At 31.8% G+C, this 10,781-nt stretch overlaps 2 non-coding genes across 2 annotated transcripts; both read left to right on the forward strand.

Annotated features, from left to right (window-relative positions):
* Positions 1-6,747: 6,747 nt before the first annotated feature.
* Positions 6,748-6,866, forward strand: LOC131805304 (5S ribosomal RNA). The gene has a single exon (XR_009343627.1). It is a non-coding gene; the product is annotated as a 5S ribosomal RNA (ribosomal RNA).
* Positions 6,867-9,614: 2,748 nt separating this feature from the next.
* On the forward strand, positions 9,615-9,733 carry LOC131805315 (5S ribosomal RNA). The gene has a single exon (XR_009343638.1). It is a non-coding gene; the product is annotated as a 5S ribosomal RNA (ribosomal RNA).
* The last annotated feature ends 1,048 nt before the right edge of the window (positions 9,734-10,781 follow it).

A 10,781-nucleotide genomic window follows, 5' to 3' on the forward strand; every position in this document is an offset into this window, starting at 1 on the left:
TAAAAAAAAAGTTTTTTATTCAATTTCATCAATCAATTTATCATATATTTTTTTTGTTTGGGTGTAAAATTTCTGCTCGGGTAAGCATACTTTTTAAAACATAAGACGAAAATAATATAACTTTGTTAAATAAAACCATTTTTGTTGCAATTTTATACAGGATATTGTGATAAAATTATCTTCACCTTAAAGGATTGCCTTGTAAAAGAGCCAAATATTTCAGACGACATCTACACAATATTCCGAGCGATTTCGAAGTAAGATAACCTCACCTTTGACACAACTAAATATTCACCACACGGTTTGGAAAATTGATGTATTTAAAATTATTGCAGTAAGTACACAAACCTATAAAAATTAGATACTGAGAGCGATTTATGAAAAAGAAAGAAACATCGAAACAAAGTGCTCAAATAGCTGAAAAGGAAATTTTATAAATTGAAACAAAAATATTTTTAGCCACAATTCATAGTGTTCACTGATTCTATTAATTTTATTATTATCTTTACACGTGGTGCAAACCAAATTAAAAAAAAAACCTCTTAACCTAAAAAAACATACTAGAGCATTACTTTAGGCGCAAACTTTATTTAAGCCTAAGATGAAATTTAGGGTGGAACGGATAAAATTGTAATTTAAATTTTGCAAGACAAAAAAATACAGAAAGTTGAATATTTCAAATCAAGATTCAAATAGCAGATGTATGAACATAATAGTTGTGTTCCAGAACCTGCAAATTAGTACTAATTAGCACTAATTCTGCTACAACGCGTTCCCGTACTCCAAAAACTAGCAAAACTTGCAGCTCTCTCGAGAAAAAAATGGCGCTGAGTGGTGCACATTTCTGCTTGTTTTAGCTACATGAATTTGGCCGAGCAGAAATGTGCATATTTAAATTTGACATTTAATTGGCAGGGCTAACAAGGTTGCAAAATGTATTGATACATTTCAATAAAGAAAATGATCAACTTGAAAACTAAAGAAAGAGGACTGGCTGAATGAGGAATCAGATTATTAATTATTATTATAAATTATTAATTTTAACTTATCGTCTTCAATACTCATTTTTTAAATGTTGGCGCTCTTTTCAGTAAGGTTTCACCAGTCCGATTTAGGTTGTTTACTTTTGGAATTTTGATATTTTATCGCATTTCTGCTAATTTTCCGTTCCCTTATTTTTTGAGCAAACCTAAATGAGAATGACATTTCGAACTGTTCTCTCTTCTGCTAGTTTTACTACTAAAAAAGTACTGGAACACAACTAATGAAAAGAATGAAAACAATTATTATTATTTAAAAAATAAAAATATTTAAAATTACAAATAAACATGAATTAAATTATTATAACCATTGGCTAAACAGTTGCCAGATTGCCTTGTAAACGTTCATGAGGTATTTTCAAATGTATAAATTGGCAAGAAAATGCCTTAAACGATAACTGACAATGAGGAGTAAAATCTAGCCTCACATGATTTTGAATTCTAATAATAATTAATTTGAATTGAATGGCCACAAGGTAACGTTTAGGGGTACATCCGTCTACAATGTTGTTTATTATACCCTCCACCATAGTAACACCTCGAAATATACATTTTAGACCCCACAAAGAATATATATTCTTGATCAGCAAAAAATTCTATGTCGATTTAGCGATGCCTGTCAGTCTATCCGTCTGTGGAAATCACTCTAGTTTGCGAACGAATTGAAGTAGATTGACAAAATTTTACTCAAATGTATATTAGGTCTGCAGGTTTTTGTATAGCCCCCATATAACGGTGCCGCCCGATATTCCATATTTTGATGATTTTACCGATATTTCTCACCGGAATCGTTTCTAATTTGGTATTTTAAGTTCGTGATGGATACTACAACCTATGACAGAAAATTGTCTGTGTATAGCCCCCAAATAACGGTACCTCCCGATATTCGGTATTTTGATGATTTAGCTACATTATTCACCGATTTTTTTGTTAAGTTTCGCATTTGAATATTGTAATAGCTTATGACAAAAGTTACCTATGCAGGTCCATGTCGTCGTATAGTCCCTAATGCAACAGCTACATTCGGTAATTTTAAGATTTTAACAGAATTTTAGCGGATTTTATTGTTTTTGAGAATAGCCAAGTTCGTTCCAAATGGTGGAGGGTTTTCAAAGCGGCCGAACTTACAGCTTTTTTACTTGTTTTTTTTCTAAAATTCAAATTGTAAATTTCCGTTATAAAAATATATGGTAAACAAATTGTAAATGTATAGATATACGGAAGATATATAAAACCATCCAGATTATGTAGACATTTTTAATGCATTTGAACGCGCGGGAATTTCGGAGTTTCGATATTTCCTCCAAACTGTTGTTTAACATATTTATTTACCTTTTGTTTATTTACGTTTTTCAAATTATAACTAATTGTCAACATGACTTTTTAATTTCTATAACAACAATTTTGTTTTTGTAAAATATTAGTTGTTGTAGCTGATGCATACACTTTTTAATACAACTTGGTACCTTTATTGGGCGTATATACAATGGTACATGGTTAATGTGACCATTTATATTTTTCGTCAGAGCGGGACGCCTGCGGAATTTTGTAAAGAAAAAAAATATGCATTCAAAAACAAATTTTATTCAAAAACGGAGAGAATACGTATAATTTATGAAATTAATCTTATGTCTAAGTATTTTTTTTATATTTGTCAGCAGAGCAAATTAGTTTTAAAATATCGGGTCTAGTTTTCAAGTAGGAATGGAGCTGATTACATTGTTTGTTGATGTTAGTCTTAGTAACTAAAATAGCTTTTAAAACTGTCACACTTAACTGCGTTTTTTCACTTGTCCATATTTTATTCATTAGGGAAAAAACTCTTTCGACAGGTGCGTTACTTCCAGGCATACATAAAACATACTCAATAATTGTGCGAAAGTTTGTGCAGTTGAGATTATTAGCACGGAAGTGTTTAAACAGCTCCACCCAACGGTCTTCAGTAGCAACATTCTCATCGTTCCAGCTTTTGATTTTTTCAACTGTGACGTAACTGGAAATAAGCGAAAACTCATCGAACACCTCCGTATCTTGGCTACTGCTAAGAAATCTTTGTGCGATCAGCAAATCCGTCACATTCTGTACGTCTTCCCAAGTAGGGACTTTTCTCAAATTTGACCATTCAAATACTGCTAGTTGTGCATTGAACTGGCACCACTGTTCCAAGTATTCTTTACTTGTCTTATAAAAATCCGCTGCCGCAGTTTTCACTTTCTGCTCATCAACAGCAACGTCAGTTTTTTTGTAATTTTACCAGTAGATTGCGGACGGAATGAGGAAGGAAAATCGAATTCTCTTTAAGTTCTAAGTTATCTCGGAGACGATTAATTTCATTCGCAGACTCTATTGCGGACACGTTTTGTCCCTCGATTTTCAACACAGCTTGATGAAAAATCGCTGTCTGTGCGTGCAAAAAATATAACCACAATTCAGAGCTGGGATTTTCGAAAAACGTTTTTAAAATAGTAGGGCATTTATCTATGCTCAGAAAATAGGTTTCCAAAGGCTGAAACATTTTTAAAATTCTCCCAAGCGCCGGCATTAAAGCAAGCCACCTTGTTTTACTGTAGCCCAACAGTTTCTGATACTCTGTGTCGGTGGAATCACAGAACTCTTTCAGAACTTCTACCCGAATGCTGTAGATGTAGAAGAATGAATAAATTTTCACAATGATGCATTCGAAGTCAACAGGGAGACAATCTGCGGCTGTTTTGATAGCATTATGAATTATATGGGCTCCACACCCAATCCCAATGATCTGCCTTCCGACGGATAGGTTCAATTTCGCGTAAACATTATTTATCCCTTTTCTATTCTTTCCTCCGAAATTGCAGTTTGTATTGTCTGCACAAAATGCCACAATTTTCTTATTCAAATCATTGCAAGATAATACTTCTTTCAAATAATCCACAATTTTATCAGATGATTCGCCTGGCTGCTTTTGAAACTCTAAAATCCTGACCCCGTCACATTCTGTACAGGGAATAATTTTATTGAGCCATGATTTGAAGCATCGGTTAATAAAGATATGCAGTGGGCTTCGTGAAGGTGTTCTTTCAATTCGTCCATCGCCATAGGTGCCAGCACATTTACAACTATAGCTTGTGATTTTGTACGGGCACATCCAAATTTTTGCTCAAAACATGTTTGTATTAGATTTGAAGCACAGTCATTCGAACGAAAACTGTGGTTTTCTTGCACTGTGTGGTACGCCCACGCACCCTCCGCTGCAGCTATATCCAAGTCTTTGGAAGTCGCCAAATTTGTTCTTTTAAAAAAAAGAAAGCATTGACGAGCTTGAAGCGGCAGCTTGATCAGAAATCTTGTGTTTTTCCGATTTTAAATGCTTCTCAATATCACTGGCACCACCATGTCCAACACTAAAATCAGTACGACATTTTTCACACGTAACGTCTAATTCACCACTTCTTTGTTTTATAAATGGATACTTATTTTGCAAAGAAATGTTAAAAGTACACTTGCGTTTAGGCATTATTGTAATGTTACAATCAAAAACATTGAAAATAAATTGTTTGACTTTGCTCGCCTTCTCCGACTCCGCGATGAAAAGATACCAGAACAATTTAGAGCGTCTATGCTTAGGGTACTGACAGAGTGACAGAAACTTTTTCTGTTTTTATAAGCATTTTTAATTTGGTGATTTCCCTTGTTATGCTGGAGTTAATGTCAACGCCGTCGACGATGCCGAAAAAGTTGAAACAGATTGAACTTTTTCGGTGTCGAATTTCTTACGGCGTTAAGATTAACTGCTCTCATAAAATTTCATACGATTCAATTTTTTTGACATTTGACGCCGTCGACGACGTCGACATTGTCCAACTTTTTTATTTTTTTTATACCCTCCACCATGGGTAGGAGGGTATATTAACTTTGTCATTCCGTTTGTAACACCTCTAAATATTCGTCGTAGACCCCATAAAGTATATATATTCATAATCAGCATAAAATTCTAAGACGATTTAGCGATGTCCGTCTGTCTGTCCGTCTGTCTGTCTGTCTGTCTGTCCGTCTGTCTGTCTGTCTGTTGAAATCACGATAGAGCCCACATTATTTGACGTAGACCTTTGAAATTTGGCACAAGTGTGTGTATTGTCCCTAGGATGGTTGGTATTGGAAATGGGATATATCGGTCCACGTTTTGGTATAGCCCCCATATAACGGTACCTCCCGATATTCGGTATTTTGATTATTTTTGCCACATTTTTCCACGGATTTGTCTAAAAATTGACCTCTGTAAGTCGTAATGGATTCTAGCTCCAGTGGGGTAACATTATATGTATAGGTCCACGTTTTCATGTAGCCCCCATATAACGGTACCTCCCGTTATTCGGTATTTTGATGATTTTAGCGACATTATTTAAAGGAATCGTTCCAAATTTGGTGTTCGAAGTTCGTAATACATACTGCAGCATAAAAAAGAAAATGGGCCATGTAGGTTCACGTCTTCGTATAGCCCCCATATAACGGTACCCCCCGATATTCGGTATTTCATGATTTTAGCGACATTATTTAAAGGAATCGTTCCAAATTTGGTGTTTGAAGTTCGTAATACATACTGCAGCATAAGAAAGAAAATGGGCCATGTAGGTCCACGTCTTGGTATAGCCCCCATATAACGTTACCCCCTGATATTCGGTATTTTGATCATTTTAGCGACATTATTTAACGCAATCGTTCCAAATTTGGTGCTTGAAGTTCGTAATACATACTGCAGCATAAAACAGAAAATGGGCCATGTAGGTCCCCGCCTTCGTATAGCCACCATATACCGTACCCCCCGATATTCGGTATTTTGATGATTTTAGCGGCATTATTTACCGGGATTGTTTTAAATTTCTCATGTGAAGTTCGTAATGGATACTTCAGCCCATCCCAGAAAATTGTCTGTGCAGGTCCACGTCATCGTATGGCCCCCATATAACGGTACCCCCTATATTCAGTATTTTGATGATTTTAGCTATATTTTAAACAGATTTTTCTTCAAGTTTCGCATTTAAATATTGTAATAACTTATGACAAAATTTGACTATGCAGGTCCACGTCGTCGTATAGCCATTCGGCATTTTTAAGATTTTAACAGATTTTTTTTTTTGAAAATTGCCAAATTTGTACCAAATGGTGGAGGGTATTAAAAGTTCGGCCCGGCCGAACTTATAGGTTTTTTACTTGTTTTATTTAAAAAATATTTTTTCTAATTTAAAAAATATTTTTTATATTTAACAAATTATTTTTTATTTATTTTGTAAAAATATCTTTTAAATAGCTTTTATTTTATTTTTTTAATTCAAAAAAAAAAAAAAAACAAAAAAAATAACGTTACTTTGAATAGCTAATGAATATAATGTATTGATTTTCAGCTAAACATATTTTTGAACGTTGTAAAATATTTTTTCTTTTATGGTTTAAAAATAACAATATAAGATTTATTTTCTCTATTTTGAAAAATAAAGTATAAAACATATTTATTTGCATCTAATATTTGCTTTAAAGTTGTTTTAAAAATAATTTTAAGGTTCATCTTTGAAATATTTTTATTTCATACTTGTAAGAAAACTGTTTATTTCCCTTAATCGAAACAAGCATACAATCCCTTATTCGTTCGTGTGTATGTTCAACACTCAAAAGACGTTGTCTTAATATAGCATTCACTGTTAGGCATATGAAGCAAAATAAACTATGCTTCTTTGCCAACGACCATACCACGCTGAGTACATCGGTTCTCGTCCGATCACCGAAATTAAGCAGCGTCGGGCGCGGTTAGTACTTAGATGGGGGACCGCTTGGGAACACCGCGTGTTGTTGGCATTGTCCAACTTTTTTATTTTTTTTTTTTTTGATTTAAAAAATATTTTTTCTAATTTAAAAAATATTTTTTATATTTAACAAATTATTTTTTATTTATTTGTAAAAATATCTTTTAAATAGCTTTTATTTTATTTTTTTAATTCAAAAAAAAAAAAAAAAACAAAAAAATAACGTTACTTTGAATAGCTAATGAATATAATGTATTGATTTTCAGCTAAACATATTTTTGAACGTTGTAAAATATTTTTTCTTTTATGGTTTAAAAATAACAATATAAGATTTATTTTCTCTATTTTGAAAAATAAAGTATAAAACATATTTATTTGCATCTAATATTTGCTTTAAAGTTGTTTTTTTAACTCCAGCATTAGCATTACAAAATCTTTCGAGTTAATGTTAATGTTGCTTGAAAAAAACTATGCAAATAAATTATATGTTCACGGGGAAAAAAATAACTCATGTATTTTTCATCAATATCAATATTTAGTATTTTCGAAAGCGGGACATTTTTGCTCTCGCTGGGACAGCGGAACAGATAACCTCAAAGCGGGACTGTCCCGCCCAAAGCGGGACGTATGGTCACGTTATACATGGTAGAAGCACAGGTGACGGGACAAGGAAATGTGAAACCAATTTTGGAATTGAAAATGTTGAATGACAAAATTATTCAAATTTGTTGAAATTGTTAAAAAATGGATATCATAACAACCTCCGATTGAAAAAAGAAAACTTATGCGTTGATTCATCTATCTGTATTATTCTACCATGGTATAAACTATTAAAACTTAAACCACTCGATTTATTCGATCTTTTTATATACCAGTTTTGTTATTCAATATGAAATACACGATACTTTTATGAATTATGGCAACATGAATTCAGTAAACTTACGGGATTGGGAATGGTCTGACCTTTTGCTTATCGGACAGTTCATACTTAAATGAAACTTGTAATAATGAAAAACGATTTATGTGTCCAACAACATCATTTTTGTATCTATCGGAAAGATTAGATAACCGGCCTTACACAGCTAAAGTCGACATGTTAAGCCAAGAAAAAAAAGAAATTAATAAAATCTGATAGCGTTTTTCCCTTTTTTCGTTGTACCGAGCTTAGAACATATTCAAACTCAAAAATATCGTAAAAAAGGGCCTAAAATGATCAAAATAACGAATATCGGGAGGTACAAGGTAAATGGACGTCAGAAAACGTAGACCTATATATACAATGTTATGTCACCGGTTGTAGAGCTCGGTACAAACCGTAAATTCTGAATTTGGAATAATATATATTATTATACATGAAATGGGGGCTATACGAAAACCTGGACCAACTAACCTCCTAGACGCAGTACAAACTATTGTGCAAAAATTCAAAGTATTTGGAATAATAATGAGAATTTTATGCTGATCATGATTATATATAGATGTATATTTAGAGGTTTTACAAATGGAAGAACAAATTTAGTATTCCTTTTTTACTTTGGTTGCTGCAAGTAATTAAGGAATTATGTGACACTTAAAACGTGTAGTAGTTCCATAGTTGTTGTAATTTAGTGTCTAATTTAGCGTAGTGTGCACAAGTATTGAACTCTCACTCTATTGAAAAGTAATCGTTTATAAAAAATTATTTTTTTTAATCGCTCAAATGTTATATTTTCCAATTAAAATAAATCAATTTTTTGTATTATTCGTTTCTATTTTCTACAAAAAAAAGGTTCAATTGTTGAACTTTGAAATTTCGTATGCTCAACACTAAAATCAGTACGACATTTTTCACACGTAACGTCTAATTCACCACTTCTTTGTTTTATAAATGGATACTTATTTTGCAAAGAAATGTTAAAAGTACACTTGCGTTTAGGCATTATTGTAATGTTACAATCAAAAACATTGAAAATAAATTGTTTGACTTTGCTCGCCTTCTCCGACTCCGCGATGAAAAGATACCAGAACAATTTAGAGCGTCTATGCTTAGGGTACTGACAGAGTGACAGAAACTTTTTCTGTTTTTATAAGCATTTTTAATTTGGTGATTTCCCTTGTTATGCTGGAGTTAATGTCAACGCCGTCGACGATGCCGAAAAAGTTGAAACAGATTGAACTTTTTCGGTGTCGAATTTCTTACGGCGTTAAGATTAACTGCTCTCATAAAATTTCATACGATTCAATTTTTTTGACATTTGACGCCGTCGACGACGTCGACATTGTCCAACTTTTTTATTTTTTTTTTATTTAAAAAATATTTTTTCTAATTTAAAAAATATTTTTTATATTTAACAAATTATTTTTTATTTATTTTGTAAAAATATCTTTTAAATAGCTTTTATTTTATTTTTTTAATTCAAAAAAAAAAAAAAAAAAACAAAAAAAATAACGTTACTTTGAATAGCTAATGAATATAATGTATTGATTTTCAGCTAAACATATTTTTGAACGTTGTAAAATATTTTTTCTTTTATGGTTTAAAAATAACAATATAAGATTTATTTTCTCTATTTTGAAAAATAAAGTATAAAACATATTTATTTGCATCTAATATTTGCTTTAAAGTTGTTTTAAAAATAATTTTAAGGTTCATCTTTGAAATATTTTTATTTCATACTTGTAAGAAAACTGTTTATTTCCCTTAATCGAAACAAGCATACAATCCCTTATTCGTTCGTGTGTATGTTCAACACTCAAAAGACGTTGTCTTAATATAGCATTCACTGTTAGGCATATGAAGCAAAATAAACTATGCTTCTTTGCCAACGACCATACCACGCTGAGTACATCGGTTCTCGTCCGATCACCGAAATTAAGCAGCGTCGGGCGCGGTTAGTACTTAGATGGGGGACCGCTTGGGAACACCGCGTGTTGTTGGCATTGTCCAACTTTTTTATTTTTTTTTTTTTGATTTAAAAAATATTTTTTCTAATTTAAAAAATATTTTTTATATTTAACAAATTATTTTTTATTTATTTTGTAAAAATATCTTTTAAATAGCTTTTATTTTATTTTTTTAATTCAAAAAAAAAAAAAAAACAAAAAAATAACGTTACTTTGAATAGCTAATGAATATAATGTATTGATTTTCAGCTAAACATATTTTTGAACGTTGTAAAATATTTTTTCTTTTATGGTTTAAAAATAACAATATAAGATTTATTTTCTCTATTTTGAAAAATAAAGTATAAAACATATTTATTTGCATCTAATATTTGCTTTAAAGTTGTTTTTTTAACTCCAGCATTAGCATTACAAAATCTTTCGAGTTAATGTTAATGTTGCTTGAAAAAAACTATGCAAATAAATTATATGTTCACGGGGAAAAAAATAACTCATGTATTTTTCATCAATATCAATATTTAGTATTTTCGAAAGCGGGACATTTTTGCTCTCGCTGGGACAGCGGAACAGATAACCTCAAAGCGGGACTGTCCCGCCCAAAGCGGGACGTATGGTCACGTTATACATGGTAGAAGCACAGGTGACGGGACAAGGAAATGTGAAACCAATTTTGGAATTGAAAATGTTGAATGACAAAATTATTCAAATTTGTTGAAATTGTTAAAAAATGGATATCATAACAACCTCCGATTGAAAAAAGAAAACTTATGCGTTGATTCATCTATCTGTATTATTCTACCATGGTATAAACTATTAAAACTTAAACCACTCGATTTATTCGATCTTTTTATATACCAGTTTTGTTATTCAATATGAAATACACGATACTTTTATGAATTATGGCAACATGAATTCAGTAAACTTACGGGATTGGGAATGGTCTGACCTTTTGCTTATCGGACAGTTCATACTTAAATGAAACTTGTAATAATGAAAAACGATTTATGTGTCCAACAACATCATTTTTGTATCTATCGGAAAGATTAGATAACCGGCCTTACACAGCTAAAGTCGACATGTTAAG

This window comes from Musca domestica, unplaced genomic scaffold (genome assembly GCF_030504385.1).
Source record: "Musca domestica strain aabys unplaced genomic scaffold, Musca_domestica.polishedcontigs.V.1.1 5, whole genome shotgun sequence".
In the NCBI taxonomy this organism is placed as follows: Eukaryota; Metazoa; Arthropoda; class Insecta; order Diptera; family Muscidae; genus Musca; species Musca domestica.